Source organism: Hemiscyllium ocellatum, unplaced genomic scaffold (genome assembly GCF_020745735.1).
Source record: "Hemiscyllium ocellatum isolate sHemOce1 unplaced genomic scaffold, sHemOce1.pat.X.cur. scaffold_302_pat_ctg1, whole genome shotgun sequence".
Taxonomy (NCBI): Eukaryota; Metazoa; Chordata; class Chondrichthyes; order Orectolobiformes; family Hemiscylliidae; genus Hemiscyllium; species Hemiscyllium ocellatum.
Genome location: NW_026868284.1, coordinates 181,475 through 200,913, shown reverse-complemented (window position 1 = coordinate 200,913; position 19,439 = coordinate 181,475). Strand labels below are relative to the sequence as shown.

General features: G+C 42.6%; 1 non-coding gene across 1 annotated transcript; it reads left to right on the top strand.

The window, feature by feature from the left end:
• Positions 1-6,671: 6,671 nt before the first annotated feature.
• On the top strand, positions 6,672-6,753 carry trnas-uga (transfer RNA serine (anticodon UGA)). Its single transcript has one exon. It is a non-coding gene; the product is annotated as a tRNA-Ser (tRNA).
• Positions 6,754-19,439: the final 12,686 nt, after the last annotated feature.

The following is a 19,439-nucleotide window of genomic DNA, read 5'->3' as shown; positions in this document are numbered from 1 at the left end:
CTCCTCTTCCCGCTTTGCTATGCTTCTCCCCTATTTTCCATTTAGTCTGCTTCACACATCCCCCACATATTTTGTCACATAGCACTGGCTTCAGCCTTGGTCATTCGCAGCTCCTAATCTCCCTTAAATCTCTCCGTGCTCTGTCATTATCACCTTTGCATCTGGAGACCTGACTCACCTTCTCTCAGCATGGTGTAAATAGCTCCCTAATCCTCCCCATTTTTTAAAAAAAATCTTTAACAAAGGGTCAGTTATACTGGAAACGTCAGCTCTTTTCTCTACTTGCCCATGGTGCCAGATCTGCTTAGATTTTCCAGCATTTTCTCTTTTGGTTTCAGATTCCAGCATCTGCAGTAATTTGCTTCTATTAATGGCTCTATGATATTGCTGGGCACATGATAACTCCAGTGTAGATGCATAAGAGGTGAACAAGCGAATGTATTCCCTCTGGAAGTCGTGTAAAAAGTACTAACAGAGATCCAGGAAAATAAGATGAACGAATCTTTGATTTGAATTGAAGCCTGAACTCTGGTTCTCCTCCGAGATTGTGCCAGGTCGACTGAATACTGCATATATTTCCTGTTTTGCATTTCGTTGTGAAATCAATTGAGATTGATTGATTTGCTGCAGACATCATCCAAGAGTCATCAAGGGTAAGGCGATCGAGTTGTGCGTCTATCCCTGTCAAATGTTTTATTGCGCTGGCGAGGCTTTCGGCTTGGTGATTTTGTGGTTCACTTTGTTTAGAAATACAGCAACGCAGCTGAGATCCGGCATGGGACCAACGAGTTGCCCTTCCAAGACAGCGATGATCGGCTTTCGAACGAATACACATCTGAATCGATCATGTGACAGGTTTGAAATCAAAAACCGGGTCGAACCTGGGCACAGGGGAGATAACGACACGAGCACTTTCCATGGCCAGTGGGGAATTGAACGCACGATCTTGGCATTATCAAAGTCATGCTCTAACCGGCTGAGCTAACTGACCAACAGAGCTGCCAACTGAAGGCAAATTCCTGCATTGCCCTTTCTCACAATCATGGTGGCTATTCATTTTCTGATTTGATATCGATCGCACGCTCGTCCGAGGTATTTCTTTTCGTTGCATAACCTTTCAACAAAAAAAAGCATTGACTTTTCCGAACGCGCACACTCGAGCTAACCATTTGCTCTGATATCCAAAATTAAGTGCAATGTCCGGACGCATGCAATTTCAATCGCAATGCCACCAGCTCAGCTGCACTTTGTCATGTTGCCAAATATCGTCTGGAGAAACGTACCTTCAACGATCGCTCACTGTGCTTCTGGAAACTCACAGACCTTTGGAGTCAGGGTTATGTGCTGCTGATAAACTGCTGAGAACCTTACACCAAATGCATTTGAATTGTAATCTAGCAGTGGGATTCTTTCTGCTCCCGAAGGACGCACTTGCTTTAGAGTCAGCAACAGCACAGAACACAACTGCACGTTTTCCTCAATGACTCATGTTGCTTATGCAATCCTCGTTTGACAGCATATGTAGCAAGTTATCACGCCTTCCTGCAGTGTTTGTCAGCGACAGATCAGCTGCTAAGATGACTGCTTCAGAAAGCATGCTACATCCTACATTTGAAAATGGAAAAGGTGCAAACGTTTACAGGCTGAACGCTCTCTCACTATTTTGCCTGGCCACATTGGATTTGTTACTGTGTAATTGGCCTGGTGTTAGATGTGAAGGTAGGTGAGCAATTGAGTCATCGTGAACACAGTTCGGTATGTTAACTTAAACAATAGAAAGGTATAGTTATGTACTGCAGGGAAAGAGTTATATCCGAGGGAAAGGCAATTAGGATGACATTTGTCAAGATTTAGTTTGCACTAGATGTGAAAGGAAACGGTTGGTATGAGCACAATTGAAATGTGGAGCTTGTTAAAGGAACAGATATCGCATGTACTTGATGAGTATGTAACTGTCAGTTATGAAGGAAGTTGTTGAGCGAAGCAGCCGTGGTTTTCTAAAGAACTTAAAGCTCATGTCAAGAGAAAGTAGGAGGCTTATGTTAGGATTTGACTTGAAGGCTCAGTGAGGGCGATTGAGAGTTACAAGTTAGTTAGGAACAACCTGTACAGAGAGTCCAGAAGAGACAGGAGAGGACATGAGAAGTCGCTTGCGGATAGAATCTTAGAAAACCCTACGGAATTCTATGTGTATATCAGGAACCAAAGAACGACGAGAGGAAGATGAGGACTAGTCAAAAATAGGAGTGATGAATTGTATGTGGAGTCAGAGGAGGTAGGAAGGCGCTAACAAATATTTATCGTTAGTGTTCATATTGGTTTAAGACAACGGTGTCGAGGAGAATCTGAGATACAGGCTACTCGACTTGATGGTTTACAATGCGGTTTACAAGGAGGACTTGTTAACAATTCTGGAAGGGGCGAAAATAAGTAAGTCCCCTGGGTCAACTGGGATCTATCCAAGGATTTCCTGGGAAGCCGGGGGGAGATTGCAGAGCCTTTGCCTTTGATCTTTATTTTCGATATTGTCTACAGCACTCGAAGATTGGAGGATAGCAAAAGTAGTTGCCTTGTTGAAGAAGGGTAATACAGATGACCAAAGTAATCTTGAACCAGTGAGCCTTACCTTTCTTGTAGGAAAGAATATGGAACTGAGTATAAGAGACAGGATGTATAATCATTCAGCCAGCAACAACTTGATTTCAGAGGGTCCACATGGTTTCGTGAGTTTTTCGAGAAGGTGACCAAGCATCTGGATGAGGGTAGGGCACTTGACGTGGTGTACGTGACGTCTGTAAAATCTTTGATAAGAAGCCACATGTTAGCCTGTTGGAGAAAATGCAGAGGCATGGTATTGACGATGATTTCGCTGTTTAGATTAGAAACTGGCTTTCTGTGAGAAGGCAGCAAGTGGTGGCTAATGAAAATATTCACCCTAGAATCCGGTAAGGAGTGGTGTGGCACAACGATCTGCTTGGGATCACTGTTGTTTGTCATTTTCGTAAATGACTAAGACGCAGGCATAGGGTGAATGAGTTAGTAAGCTTGCAGATAACACTAAAGGTGCTGGAGTAGTGGGCAGCGTGGAAAACTGTTGCAGGTTGCAGGGGAGCTGGAATAATTTGCAAAATTGGTCTTAGAGGTGGCAAATAAATTTCAATGCAGCGAAATGTGAAGTAATTCACTTTGGGAACAATAACAGGAAGGCAGAATACTGAGTTAATGGAAAGATTCTTGGTAATGTGGATGGGAAGAGTGACCTTGGAGTCCATGTACATAGTTTCAAGCCAGTTTGATTTTTTTTTGGATTACTTACCGTGTGCAAACAGACCTTGCGGCCCAACAAGTATAAACCGACCCTCCGAGGCGCGACTCAGACAGACCCATTTTCCTTCACTTACCCCTTTAGCGAACCTGCACATTTTTTGGATTGTGAGGGGAAAACAGAGTACTGGGGGAAAACCCACACAGATAGCCGCTTGACGGAGGAACTGAATTCGCGTCGCTGGTGTTGCGATGCAGCAGTACTAACCAGTGTGTTCCTGCGAAAGAGTACGACGTCGTCGGTTTTATTGGTGGAGGATTGAGTTCCTGAGCATAATGTCATTCTGCAAAGAAACAAAACACTTGTGTGGCTCCACTTGGAATATTTTGAACTGCCTGGTCGCCTATTCCTGGAAGAATGTGGAAACATTGGAAAAGTTGGAGACGAAATAGAACAAGATATTGCCTGTCCTGAAGGAATAGTCTTATCAGGAAAATCTGAGAGACTTGTGTCTGTTCTCATCGGAAAGAAGTCTGAGAGCAGATATGATACAGAGTTACAAGATTTCTGCAAGGTTTGTGAAGATGTGCAGCTCAGGTTAAGATTGAGGGTGCAGGTCTGCTCGCTGAGCTGTTGGTTTGAATCAAATCTACAGCTCTGCAATCAAAACTACTCCCGGGAGTTACAAGATGATAAGAGGATTAGATAAGGTAGACGGTGGAACTATTTTTCTTAGGAAGATGATGTCAGCTTGTACGAGTGGTCAACACTACAAATTGAGGGTTTATAGGTTTAAGCCAGATGTCAGAACCAGGTTCTTTGCTCAGAGAGAAGTAAAGGTGTGGAAAGCCCTGCCTGTCAATGTCGTTAACTCAGCTATATTATGGAGATGTAAACAATCCTTGGATAAACACATGGATGATGATGGGATAATAAAGGGGGATGAGTTTAGATTAGTTCACTGGTCGGCGCAACATCAAAAGCCAAAGGGCTTGTGCTGCGCCGTATTGTTTCATTGTTCTACGTTCTAAAGCTAAATCTCCACATCGGAGACCTCCAACCCCATGGCATCAATTAAGATTTCATCAGTTTCCACATTTCCCTTCCCTCCACCTGACCTCACTTCAAAACTTCCAGCTCAGCACCATCCTTATGACCTGTCCCATCTGTCCCATTTCCTTCCCACCCATGTGCATCACCCTCCCCTCCAAACTATCAACTCTGCAACCTCCTCCGTGCACCTGTTGCATTCCCACACACTCAACTTGTCACTAACCATTTCCAGATTCCACTGTTCTCATCGCAAAATGTCCTCCCATCTGTTGCGTATCGTCAGTAAAACTGCGGACATTTCACTCTGCCAATTCCATCAAGTAATTAAGGCAGATATAAATCATGGAAGTCTATGACTCACCATTCCAGCACTGTACTAATTACCTTTTTACAACTTAAAAAATACGCAATAATCCAGATTCCGTTTCTTCAATAAAACAACGGACAATCCTGGACTTTTTTTTAACTTTTCATCGTGAACTCCAACCTTGTTCAATGGCTTTTCCTACGGTCTCTTATGGAATGCCTACAAACATTTGATCAACTCTGCTTGGAATATGATCAAAGGACTCTGAAAAAGTTGTCAAGTGTGTTTTTCCATTCAACAAATGATGTTGACTCAGTTTGATTCTAATCATTTTTTCTCAACGTCCTGCAATTTCTTTCTTCACGATTGTCTCTCGCAGTTTCCAAATGACCGATAAGATATTGCAACAGATGGAAGCCATTCGTCCCATTAGGTCAGCTCCAAGTTTTAATGAGGTCACGTCTGATTTGGTTAATTCCTAATGGCAATTTTCCGCCTTATCCCCATTCTTCTTGATTCCCAAAGTGACTAATTGTGCGGCCGTCTCAACCTTGATTATACTCAGCCTTGACAGCCCTACAGTGTAAAGAATTCTGCAGATTTGCTACTCTCTCAAAGACAGAATGTCCTCCTCATCCGTGTCTTAAATAATTAAGGGTTCCCCTGAGATTAGGCTCTATATATTCTTCGCAAATTTCGTTTTTCATTAAATGTCTTTAGTCCCAGTCTTCTGGAAACTGTCACTGATCGTTGGCAACATTTCCTCCACAACATCAACCCTCCAATCCGCACTGCGCCCTCCCCTATCATTATAAACAGACCATAAAAATCTCCAGTTAACCTTCTTTGTTCCAAAGAGAAGAATCCCAACCTCAGTAATTTCTCCACAAAAGGGCTTTGCTCATCGCTGGACATCATGCAAGGTGGAGAATTGCGAAGCTGTTTGGGGAAAATATCGCCACTGGGAAGGTTAAAACAAAACAAGGGAAAATAACAGTGAACGCATGTCTCCAACTTTGGAAAACTTTAGAATCTCTTTGGGAAGCGAAACCACAGGTGAATGAAGGGTGGATTGTCCCACTTAACGCAGCCAGTCTTTCAGAGGCCACGACTGTTGATTCTGTTGTTCTCTAGACATGAACCAATCTGAGACATTGAAAGGATTTTCATTCCTGCGCGTCAGGAATTCAAACCTCGCCACAGCTACAAGACCACGTGAAGACTCGGGTACAAACAAGTTACGGAAAAGCCTCGAAGAGAGCAGGAATCCTGTTGTAGAAAAGTTGGTTGCTGTGACGTGGATGTGTTTCCAGCGGGCGCAGGATTGTCGCCATTTCACTGCAGTGAATGTCCCAGGATTTATTTTGCAAAAGAAAAACGGATACAGGACATCAATCACTTCGTGAAAGGGCAGGCTGAAGTTTGAATTCGTGAAAAGCCTGTTTTTGGATCGGACAATGAGTCAGTTCACCCCGTCTCTGTTGCGTAATTGGTCAACACGTTCATCCATTAACCGAACGGTTGGTGGTTTGGGACGTTCCAGGGTCGGATCTCTCACTGGTCATACTTCATTGGCTTTCTTTCCTGCACAGCTCCGGGTTTTTAATGTGGTCACGAAAATGTGCCCCAAACAGGAATCTTATCCAAAGGAATTTCTGTATCGTTTCAATGGCTAATGCAAAGGACTGTGGATGTTGGGAATCTGAAAAAAAATAGAACATTCTGGGGAATGTCAACAGGTTTGTCAGTACTACTGGGAGAAAACGGAGTTCTGATAACGTTCTGAAGAAGTTTTGAAACGTTGAATCGCCTTTTCCCAGCGCAGATCCTGTTCGACCCGCTGAGTAATTTTCTGTATTTTCCACCGTCGTTTAATCTGAATATAGATGCCACCTACCGGGGTGAATCACCCAGACCCACTTTGTCCCGATATTTCATCGATTTGAAAGCTGTGGGTTTTGAATTCAAATAAAGCAAACAATGATTCACTACTGCTAATCTCCCCAGGGACAGGGACCTGGAAATGAGAAACTCGTGCATCCATTTGTAGTTGTGGCCGAGTGGTTAAGGCGATGGACTTGAAATCCATTGGGGCATTCCCACGCAGGTTCGAATCCTGTCAACTACGGGGAATTTGGGTCGCCTTTCCCTTTTGGAGATTCAGATCACGGCGAGGAGAATCACTTCATCCAGGTCATGAATTGTGCAAATCTACAGTTCACTCAATGAACTGCACAGATGCACACTTGTTTTGCCAAATTTGTTTAGACTCGTTATGACACAGCATAAACCCTCCAGCTTACGATAAAACCAGTAACACAGAAACGATTTATGCTGTACAGGAATCTGCAACAATTCGATTGGCCAAGAACTACACGAAGTAAAAATTCAGCACTTCATTTCTAAAGTAAAAGACAGATTAATTAACAAACCAATGTATTTCTATTACCCATTTTGATGTTCCATTCGATAATGCTATTCAGATAAAACTCCCAGTTCAGGTTTACAATACAGCATTTCTTTATCAAAACCAGGCAGCTGTAGTTTCTTGTCTTCGGATCTTCCTGTCTCTTCTTTGTCCCTGTTGGGAGATTCTGTGTCATAGATCACGGATCGAAAAGTTATTTTCCACATATATATTTTTTGAAGAAGATTGTTACATGCAAGGTCATGGCAGTCCTCCTCTCAACTGTTCAATGTCCCCCATCTCATACCCCAGAGCACCTGATTGGGTCCCTGTTTATTTTTAAAGACTTTCAAGAGACGCAATTAAAATTTGAATTGAAATTTATATATTTTCCTGATTAAAATTTAAACTGAGTGGCCAAACTCGAACTATTTATGTCTCCAGGCAATGAACGAATTGAATTGTTCGACCCAGGATTACGTCGTTGTCTTATTGAGAACACTTGTTTCTGTGTCTGGTTGTTCTGCTGCTTTTAAATCTCTTAAATGTGCACTAATATGTTTAAAACACATCGCCTCTACAGGAAAAAAATGAACCATCATAATGAAGATATGTTTTCATTTTAATTTTTAAGTACTTTACACTAATATATCGATAAATTTCATACAATTTCGACTTAGGTTTTTCCTATATAAACATATAAAACATAAAATAAAGGCAATCTCATCTGAACACCATCAGTTGAATCTGCGATAACGTATCTGTGATTTCATTCTCCTGACCCACAACATGCATGATTTTTAAAGTGAACGTCTCTTCCATAAGAAGCCAACGAAATATTCTCATATTATTACATATATACAACGTTTTATGGATTGTGATCTGTGTACATAACCTCTCCGATCCATTATTCGTGGCACATACATTAAATTTGTAACGCCAGTACCAAACTCAATAGTTTTTTTTTCGATTGTGCAGCATTTCTTCTGATAGATGTTTATTTTCTATGAAAAGTTATCAACTGGCAGTTCTTCCCCATGCTCATTTTTCCCGTTGGAGTACACCTCCAACTCTAACGGCCATCGATGGCTACTTTAAAAGTTTTTTTAGATGTTTGGTGCAGGTAATACTGGTTTGGTGGTTAATATCGACTTCAAACGGTCAACTGCCACGTGGCATGTTGCTGTGCACCGAAAAGTAGTGTTTTTCTTCAGCAAATCGGTTAACGTTGCCACTACACTAGTACAGTTTGGAACAGACTTCTGATAGAGTCCGCTGAGTCTGAAGAATTAAAGAAACTCTTTCTTCGAGGTTGATCATGGGAATTCCTCAGAAGCCTTCGTCCTCACATTCTGGAGGGTGCTCAAACTGCCATGGCGGATGTTACATCCCAAGAACATCACCTCTGCTTCCGTGAATTCTGTTTTTTATATGTTTGCCATCGTTCAAAGAGCTCTGCCAACTGACCCTTGTGATCATTCCTTGAATTGCTAAGGATCACTACATCGTCCAGATAGATTACACAATTTGTCAACCCGGCCACAACTCTGTACAAGTGTCTTTGGGTGTGCCGGGCTTGTTCTTCATTCAAAAGTGCATCACTTTAAACTGATATACCCTATATGGAGTTACAAGCGCAGAGATTTGTTCACCAACTTTGACAATGGTACCTTCCAGTAGCCACGCATTATGCCGTACTTGGTGATGTAACTGGCTTGACGGACTTTCTGGATGCAGTCCTCCAATCTAGAAATTGGATATGAGTTCGATTTTGTAACGGCGTTGGCCATTCCATAATCCACACGAAATTCAACACAAATCATCTGGTTTGGTAACTAAGACAATCAGCGAACTCCACGCGCTCAGGCTTGGTTCACTGATGTTCTCGTCGAGCATGGTGTTCACCTGCATCTAGTCCTGTTAGCCTTTGAGACGATTATGTCGAGAGGGATACTGCTTTATCGCAGCAGAATTCCCCACACCTACTTCGTGTTCAATTGCTTTCGTCCTCTCTATGTGATTCTTGCATGTACCCTGACTCTGTCGGAACAAAAAAATCTTTCAACACTTTTCTATGCTCCTGAGACAGACAGCTTTCTAATCTATTCCACTCCTCAAGGACTTCATCATTTTAGAATCTGTTTTGAGGTACAGCAAAATTCAAAGCAACTGAATTCGATTCCTCACTCTGCTGGGCAGTAACGAACAACTCTTCCTCCAGTTCTTCCTTTGTTGTGTAATACGTTTTCAACATGTTCACATGACATACACAATACAGTTTTATTTTCTATCTGACATCTTTGCTAAATAGTTCAAATGACTCAACTTTTTCACAGGGACCACTAAATCTAACTTTAAAGGGATCACCTATGATTGGTAATAGTACTGACAGTTATCCCCGTGGGAAAACTTCTGAGTCCCAGATTTTTATCTGCCACCTGCGTAATTCTACGCTGTGCCATCTTTGGGTGCTGTTTTGCTGAATCACCGACCAAATTTTGTCTCTCCCTCAATTCCGACACTTGATTTAATTGTGTGATCTTCGACTTTGACTCTGCCATTTGTTTCTTTAATTAATTCCAAAGGGCAATCACTTCATGTGCGAATATGAACTTAAAAGGAATTGACTGAGTGGATTCGTTTGGAACATTTTTAATGACAAACAATACGAATGGGATATCTTTTTCCCAAGCATTCGGGTAATCTTGACAGTATGCTCTCTTCATGGTCTTCAAGGTCTTAAGCCATCTTTCTAAAGCTCCCAACGATTCAGGAAGATATGCACTAGATTTAAAGTGTATCTCAGCTATCAATAACCTCCTTAAGCAGTTGAGCAGTAAAATTTGACCCTTAGTCCGACTAAATCTGACTAGTTAGGTCATAGCATGTGAAGAAAACTATTAACTCCTCTACCAAAATTGTGGCCTTGATACTCCGGGAAGGAATTGCCATTGGAAATATGGATAGCACACCCATTGTAGTCAACAAGCACTGGTTCTGACATTTAGTTCTCGGAAGGGGATGCACACAATCAATTATAATCCACCTGAAAGATTCTCCAACTGTGGTAATTGGCAACAAAGGCATGTTTTTATTGCCGCCTGAGACTTACCTGCCATTTGACATGTATGACACTGTCAGAAAAAGCAACCACATCCCGTGTGCATTCCAGGCCAAAGAAATGTATAGTATTTAGCTTGCGTGTTTTGTAACCCTCGGGGACCCCCTATAGGTAGTTCATGTGCTACCCATAACACTTCCTCTCTCTGTGGTAGCTGCAACACAGTCTTGTGTCCTTCGGCCCACTGCACGAATCACATCAAGTAGTGTATCAGCTGACCTAAACTCAACTCCTTCATCTTTCTTTTTACTTGTCACTTGGTGCTGTGCCTATTGAGAGTGGGATCTGTTTAACACACAGTCTGGGAAAATAGAAAGATATTTCTGTTTTAACTCCTCAGTTTCTTCGTTTTCCTTGGGCTTCTCCACAATAAGGGTAGTCACTTCCAAATTGGATCTTGCCAAATCATTTCCAAGCACATGCTGAATTCGTGGAACTGACACTCTGTCTAACACGCCCAGCGTAAATTCCCCCGGCTTAAATTAGGGCTCCAACGTGATCTTACATAAGGGAACGCGAAATTCTGCTCATATATACCACAAATTACAACACTCATGGGAAATAGATATGAAAGGGGACATATTCGCCCACCCCTTACTACCAGCAACTGGTTAGATCGTGTCACTCTCGTGCCACCAGTTTGGCTTCTTTAAACACTTCTATTTTCCACAACACCTTTAATTATTGACAAGTACTGTCCGTTTTCAAATACTTTCCGTCTTCAACTTTGCCAGAATGGAAACAGCTGAGTCCTTTCACCTCCTTTTGACTCTCTTGGACTTTTTTTTTCCTGCTCTAGTATCTTCCAAGTGCAGGAAGGTTCTTGGTTTCGTAATGCAGAATCTCCCCTTCTGCCAATTTCGATCCTTCACAGGACGAATATCTGTTCAAAAGCTTGTCTTATGCACCAGCATGTACTCATCTACTAATTCTGTTGTCCTTCTGACTTTCCGAAATCTTTTTTCCTCCACGTGAATTCTTGCAATCTCTAAAAGTGTGTTTTTGAACTCCTCCAGCAGAATTATCTCTCTAATAGCCTGAAATATCCTCTCATTATCCAAATAAGAATCCATCCATCAAAGTATTGTGTTTATTTCTTTTTAACTCAACATAAGTCTGACCTGTGTTTCAGAAACGCTCTCGATATACATCTGGTACCGGTTCAGAAGCACTGAAAGGAGCCTGTTTTACTCATTCATAATCTTTTCACACCTCACGTAATATGATACCAAATCCGTTACTCGCTCTGACTTCGAGTTTAGTCTGAACTCGCATTACCCATCAATCCTCGGACCATTCCATCTGCCTAGCCATGTTTTTGATTGAAATGAAGAAGGCTTCACCATCATCCTCATCAAAATGTTGCGGAGTTGTGACACATTTACATATATCACTAATTTATCTTTTAATTTCCATCCTGCTAACTTCACTTTGCTGACAAAATCGCAACTTCTCAAGTTCAAATTTTCTCTCTCTTCTCTGTTCCTTTCTTATCTCCCTTTGCTCATCCAAGGAACTTCTGATCTCTTTTTCCTCCCTCTCTATTTCCCTTCTCTCTGTTTCTCTGTCTCTCTCTCCTTCTCTTCTCTAACTTTTTCTCATTCTTCTCCCCCCTTTCTTTCTCTCTCCCTCTCGCTTTCCTCTCTCTCGCTTTGTTTATCTTCTCACTCCATTTTCCTCGAGACTAATTTAGGTAACATCATCAGTGGCGACCTCGCAGTGAAGCGAAGCTGTTGTCTCCTGCTTTCTATTTGTAGGTTTGTCCTGGATGGGGTTCCTGGGGTTTGTAGTGATGCCATTTCCTGTTCGTTTTCCGAGTGGTTGACAGATGGTATCTAGATCTACGTGTTTGTTTATGGCGTTGTGTTTGGAGTACCAAGCCTCTAGGAATTCTCTGGCATATCTTTGCTTAGCCTGTCCCAGGATAGATGTGTTGTTCCAGTCGAAATGTTTTTATTTTCATCCGTGTGTAGGGCTACGATGGAGAGAGGGTCGTGTCTTTTTGTGGATAGGTGGTGTTCGTGTATCCTGGTGGCTAACTTTGTTCCTGTTTGTCCTACGTTGTCTTTGTGGCAGTCCTTGCATGGAATTTTGGAGATGACGTTGTTTTTGTCCATGAGTTGTACTGGGTCTTTTAAGTTTGCTAGTTTTTATTTGAGTGCGTTGGTGGGTTTGTGTGCTACTAGGATTCCGAGAGGTCTTAGTAGTCTGGCTGTCATTTCTGAAACTTCTTTGATGGATGGTAAGGTGGTTAGTGTTTCTGGCTGTGTTTGGTCTGCTTGTCGTGCCTTGTTCTCGAGGAATCTGCGGACTGTACTTTTTGAGTGTTTGTTCTTCTTGAATACGTTATATAGGTGGTTCACCTCTGTTTTCCGATGTTCGTCTGTGCTGCAGTGTATGGTGGCTCGTTGGAATAGTGTTCTGACAAGCTACGTTTGTGTGTGTTGGGATGGTTGCTGGTGTAGTTAGGTATTTGGTCAGTGTTTGTCGGTTTTCTGTATACGCAGGTTTGTAGTTCTCCGTTGTCCTTTCTTTCTACTGTGACGTCGGTTGCTGTCGGTTTCTTCCTCCTGGCACTCCATCCACAACGCCATAAACAAATACATTTATCGAGATACCATCTGTCAACCTCTTAGAAAACGAAAAGGAAATGACATCACCCCAAACCGTCACTTTTACAAATTTGAAAGGTTTGTTTTGGCGGTAATGCTGCTTCCGTTTCCATGAGCTGGTGACAAGCTGTGCTTTAATGGTTACCTTTTTCTTTTCCTTTTTGTCACTTAGCAGCCATGTCAAGTGGACAATTGACCCTTTCAGTGTCTTCCACAATGTGACTTTCCATTTGTCTTTCTACTTCTGTTCATTGCCACCTTCTTTCACAGTCTCTGTCCAAATCCCTCATTTCCCGATTCTGGTCTTTGGAAACTCTGACTGCAGAAGACCGTGTGAAAGTGCACCTGATGAGGCAATTTCTCCTCCCGCTGACTGGAGTGTGGAGAACTGGGCTCACATTCTCTAGATAATATATCTGTCACTTAGGCCTGAGGCCTTCGACATGTTTCCTTTTAAGTTCCAAATACAATTCATAATATTTTGCTTTTCGTGTAAAATTAATGAACAGTTACAGCAGAGAATGATCAGCGTGTGATATCCGCAGTGATTCCTGCCTCACCTCGTTCTTCCCAACAAACTGAGAATGAAGGACGGAGAATAAACAAGGAGGTTAAACAAAAGCGCTTCTAGAACCGAGGTAAGAAACTCCAAATCGAATTAGCAGAACAAAACAACGAGGTGCCAAAGAGGTCCATACTCGACGTGATTGTTCGGTGTCCGAGATGGGAAAGCTATCCAGCCTGAGGCACCTTCATGACTCTTGTTGCTGACTGAATCAGAAAGCAGAGGTTTCTCCAGACCTCCACGTGTCTCACTTTGCTGTCCCCACCACCTCCCCTGACCAGGTTTACATTTTCCTGCTCTTCTATGAGGTAAATGATACAACGTCATTTCGTGTCAATCACTTTCTCAGTTCCAGTTCCAACATGGCTTCGATTTCAGAGCACATGTGAAGGTTAGACTGTAAATCCATTCATTCCTGTTATGAAATGACTGAGCCACTAACATGCGAACTGCACCAAAGCATGATTCAGGATTTCTGATGTTGGTTCATTCGCGTTGAAAAACAGCAGACAAAATCAAAATGAGGCATTTCAGAGACTAACGTGGGATTAATTTGACAGAGAGGCTACATCAACAATCCGTGGGGCACAGTGACACCAGGAAATAAGTGTTACCTTGTTTTCAACAGTGTTGCCTTCGCACTGAAAGCAAACGTGGTACCTTTGTTACAGAAAGGGTGAGGGGACGGAAACTGCACTCCTTACCAGGATGATAATTGCTGCTGTACACGTTGGCGCACGTTCAAGACAAGGTATGAGAGCAGCTTAACAAAGTTTCAGACATCAATTAATTGTAATTGCTTTCCATTTCACTTCTACAGCAGATATGGATTGTTTGCATCCAATTAGAAAGACTATGGCAGCAGATACCCGGAGAAACTTCCACGGCAAATCCCGCGCCCATCATCTCGCTGTTTTTTCAGTTTTGTCGGGTCTAACTCCGAGCAATCCATCGTTAGCAGCAGCATGACGATTCGTCGTGCTCATGGGTTGAAAGGTTCAAGAAACTAAGCCATTCCCTCCTTCTCCGGGGTATCTTCGGATGATCAGTGAATCATCTCATTGATAGAGACATGTTTCTAAAAGTGTCAGGTTCTAAGCAGACACCTGCAATCGGTCGGGAACAAGTGAAGAAGCGGAGTGGGAAAGTCAAATAAAAGTGCATGGCAATGATGACTGGAACGCATGAGGCAGGAAGTAATAGTGGAGCTGGTGGTGTTAGGCTCAGTGTTGATGCCAATGGGTCTGCCTACACTGCCCACTGTTGATTCTGGCTCACATTCACTCCAGCTCAATTCACCACAATAACCCTCTTCCTCTTGGTTTGAGGATCCCTCTGGGTGTGTCAACGCCGTCAATGGGCCAAGAAAGGATGGACACATTCTCCTTATTCTATCCGTTTAAACAGATGAACAGTACAGTTTGAAACCAATGTAACTGCACATTGACTTTCCCTGTACATTTTCAGTGGAAATGTCTGTGCAAAACTGTGAAATGTCTGTGCAAAAGCGGGCTATGAATGCAATTCTCACCAAACAACATTTTACACAAAAAAGAAAAACATTTCCAAACTATTTTTGATGAAGTGCTTAGAGAAATACAAGTCTGGATGGGTAAACACACACCTCGTGTAGGCACTGTGACTCGGTTCGTTAAAGTGCTTCTCTAGTAAACAAGAGAACTTGGATACAAATGCCAGTTGTGGATATCCACTCTTTCAAAGGCTCATTGTTTCATCTTCTTGAGATGTCATATTGCTGATCCCGCAGCTTTCTGACTTTGAGCTCAGCCTGTTGTGATTTGATGCACCTAGAGTTATTCCCTCCTTTTTGCTCCACGAATGAATGTTGTTTCTTCCAGTTAATACAAACTGGAATTTCTTTCCATTGTCCGACAATTTTTTTTCTTCTTCTGTTGCGCTCGCTCCTTCACTCCCGGTTTTAGTGGGAATAACGAGTTGAGGCAGCAGACACTGCAGATTTGTCGGGAAATGTTGTGGCCATAGCACAGACACCAAGAGCTGATCATCTTCATTTTCTGCAGACAGCGATCATTCGTCTTTCACCAACAGTAAATACATCATTATCATCCTATATTTCGGATGAAACTGCTTTTATTTCCGGAGGAAAAGATGTTGCATTTAGAATTCGAAAGACTCATAACATGTTGAGTAAATAATGTCTCCTTACCGCAGCCCTAAGTAACAGATACATTATCAGGAGAATGTGGGCCCAGATATACACAATCCAGCCATTGGCGGGAGGACATAGTCTCTCAGCAACTTCACAATACACTGCCTCCGAATATGAGACATTGCAAAGACCAGTAATGGGAAATGAGGAATATGTACAGATTCAGCGTCAGAAAATGTGAAAGAGAGTGTTGCATACATCACACAAAGAGACAAATACAGGCTCCAATGATTTATACAAAGGGGGGACCAATTCTCCATTCGACATGGCTGCAGAATGAGACAAAGTAAAAGAAAAGTAACAATATAAGCACCAACCTTCAGCAGCTGAAAGGCAACGGAAACAGCATTACAGTCGATGAAACCATTTCAAATATGTCGAAATGATGGGTGTCAGCGAATGAGAAATTTTGATAAAAATGTTGACAAAGCTGGTCATTTCCCCGGCATCATGATATATCAATCTGTTTCTGTCGATCTTGAACATTAACTCTGTTTCTCTGCACACATGCTGCAAGGCGCATAGTCTACCAGTCAATCCCTGATTTTGTTTTAGATTTCCATCAACCGTAGTTATTTATTTTGTGTTAGCATGAATCACGTTTGGCACAAAAGTGAATCAATTCTCAGCTCCACATTTCATTTCCTGTTTCACAAACACTGTCATCACAATGGGCGGGAAGTGCCGATCTCCCGTCTCCAGATTGGGAACTGAACGTGCGCCGTGGCAGTGAGTGAGTAGATCCATAACGATTACTTCACCAACGAGGGCGACAGAAAACACTGTCTTCTTTCTCAATGACACTGCTTTTGCATTTTCCTTTCGGATCAGTCTCGCTGCAGATCGGTTTCCCCCTGTCTTACATTTTTTACAGCTTTTAAAAATGCCCACTTGGCCCATCACGCTTTGTGGCTCAGAAACATCATTCTATTGTCGTCCGACTTTTAGTTTTTGCCACATAATCTCGTTTATTCTGATGTTTCCAGGGCAAACGCCAATGAAATTCTCCCTGTGATCGTAAGTGATAGAATAATGGGACTGAAGTTTGACATGGTCATACCATGTTGTAGGAGAATGTGAGATGCTGGAGATCAGAGCTGAAAATGTGTTGCTGGAAAAGCGCAGCAGCTCCTTGGATGCTGCCTGACCTGCTGCGCTTTTCCAGCAACACATTTTCATATTATGTTGTAACCCCCTTGAGAAACTCATCCTCATTTTCAGCTACAGTGGAAGATATACGGACACATCTCCCCAGAGGGGCAGAGGTCCCAGGATTATACACGTTCCATGTGCTTCATGTTTAAAGGTTCTTCGACAAAACACAGCTTTAGGTTGAACGCAAGCTCATTTTCCAGTTAATATAAAACGTTGCAGTGAGCTGTGATATAAAATCGACAGTGAGCTGTAATAATCCCACCGGTTGTTCATGTGTAATGTTCAATTTCCCAAAATCCACCGCCTTGTGGCACCTGGGAATCTGAAAGAACAGCGACAAGCAAATAACCCTCATTTAAATCAACTGACACACGGCAAACTCGAAACACTTTCACGTCGGGTCTCGTTTTGCTTCTCTGCCTGTTTCATCTCCATCTCCTTCTGACCATCCAATTCCGAAGGTACTGAGCTGTTTGATATAAACACAGGAAAATCATAAATTCAATGATTACCTGAAAGCGGGGCTATGGAATATCAAACACCGAGTATTGAGAAGGTATGTGCTTGCACACGGCAGGATAAAGAGATACCAGGATCTTATATTCCCGATTCTCATAGAATGCACTGTGGCAGTTATACCCAATCCCAATGTTCCAATCGATACCATATCTGGAACACAGATTGGGTAGAATCAGTTCCACCCCTTGCCAGCTCAGGTACATTTTGCAAAAGTTGTCCAGTAACTGCAGTTGGTCACAGGTCTCCAGAACAGAAAATGTCTTCTGGCACTTGCACGGTTCACATCTCTTCTCCAATTTTGTGGTCCATCAGTTCAAAAGTATTTGCCATGTACATGTGCAACTGAACGGTTTGATGAGTGTGCTGGAGATTTGCACCAATCCTTACCTGGATCAATTGAATCCTCACGCCCTGATTTGATCCCAAACAATAGGATGGGTAGGAAACTTCGGTTTTCTCTGCACACAGCCGTAGTCGGCAGGATTCCAACCTCCGTGGGGAATTCCCAATGGATTTCAAGTCGAACACTTTAACTATTCGCCCACGGCAACAGAACCACGCCAGCGGTATACCTTTTCAGTTTTCTCTTTCTCCGTGGAGCTGAGGCAGAGTTAATCATTGCTGGGTTCATTTGAATTCAAAGATCAAAGGTTCCGAAAGGGCTAAATGTCGGTATATGTTGGGACTGGATCCTCCATGCCAATAGATGGAATGGACATTGAGGTGAAAACAAAAGCAGAAATTGCACGAAAAATAACTCAACAGGTCTTGCAGCATCTGTGGAGACAGATTCAGAGACAATGTTTCAAAGTTTCTTCAGATCATTATTAGAGTTTGGCTTTCCCCCACATATAATGCAAAACCTGGTGGCTTTCCCCAGAAGTTTCTGTTTTTCTTTCAGTGTCCCGAAATCCGCAGTCTATAACATTAGTCATTAAAAGAATACAGAAAGACGGCTGTGGTTCCGGATAAGATTACTGTTTTAGGGAACATTTTGCTGACCCAATTTAAAACCCAGAACTGTGCAGGAAAGAAGGCGGATGAAGTGAGAACAGTCATAGATCCGCGCCTGAAGATCTCAAACAACCGACCTTTCGTTTAACAGCCGCAAGTGTTGACCAATTTCGGCAGAGAGACTGTTGAATCCAGAGCTTGCATGGCCCTCTAAAACTGGCTGTTACTGATTTCACGTTTGGCCTGCCACTCTCTGAATGTCAATTATCCTCTATCATTATTACTTGCCCAAAATAAAGTCCGATGTATTCATTGTGGAGACAAGGTCACAGTCTGATCGCACCCTCTGCAGACACATTCATGTCACCGGTAACCGGCTCTTCTATAACCAGGACTGTATCCGTTTGAACCATTCAGTGTCTTGTCTGTACCAGAGCTTTCTCATTGTTCCAAAACCGAGATGATGTTTAAATTCCTAATGTCTAGGAATGAGGATCCTTTCAATATCTCAGATCTGAGCATGTCTGAAGAACATCAGAGTCAATGGTCCGGCCTCTTAACGAAGGGAAAGATGTCTGGACTGTCTCTGCTCAGTTGAGCGGTTCACACTGCATTTCCCTCTCATTCTGCTTCCCAATCTGGTCGTAAAGATTCACAAAAGTGCACACTAGATTTCCTGTTGCATTTCGTTACAAAAATTCCACCTGCCAACTGACAATGTATTCCCAAATTCACTTCATAAACCTCCGCCTTACAACATTACCAGGCATGAGGAAATCCCCTTTTCTGGACAGATTGCCGAGGGAGGTAAGTTTTTTTTGGAGGAAAGGTGAACTGGATATTTCCACTGACTGTTCATAATGACGTTGGAAGGAGCAGTGAGGATGGGCAATTTGATAAACAGTAGGAAGTGTTGTCACTCACCAGGGCCAGTTACCTGAGCACTGGGATTGAAGATTTTTGAATGGAAGGCAGCACCTGCGCAGAATAAATGCAAGGATTACTGCAGATATTCGACAATCGAGCAGTATCCATCGAAAGAGAAACAGGAGTGTATTTGGGGTTCAGACCTCGAGTTTCCTAAATGTAGACAAATGTCCAGAACTGTTTGATGCGACTGGGTTTTGAAGTTTGAAAAATAATTCGTACTGCAGGAGGTAAGTCGAAACTCAAATTGCGAAGTTGTAGCCGATAGAATTCGAACCAATGCAGAGAAACCCCGGAAGGATTGCTAACGCATCACCTTATCCCCTCAGCCGCAGCTACGTGGGGCGTGGTGACCCTTAGCAC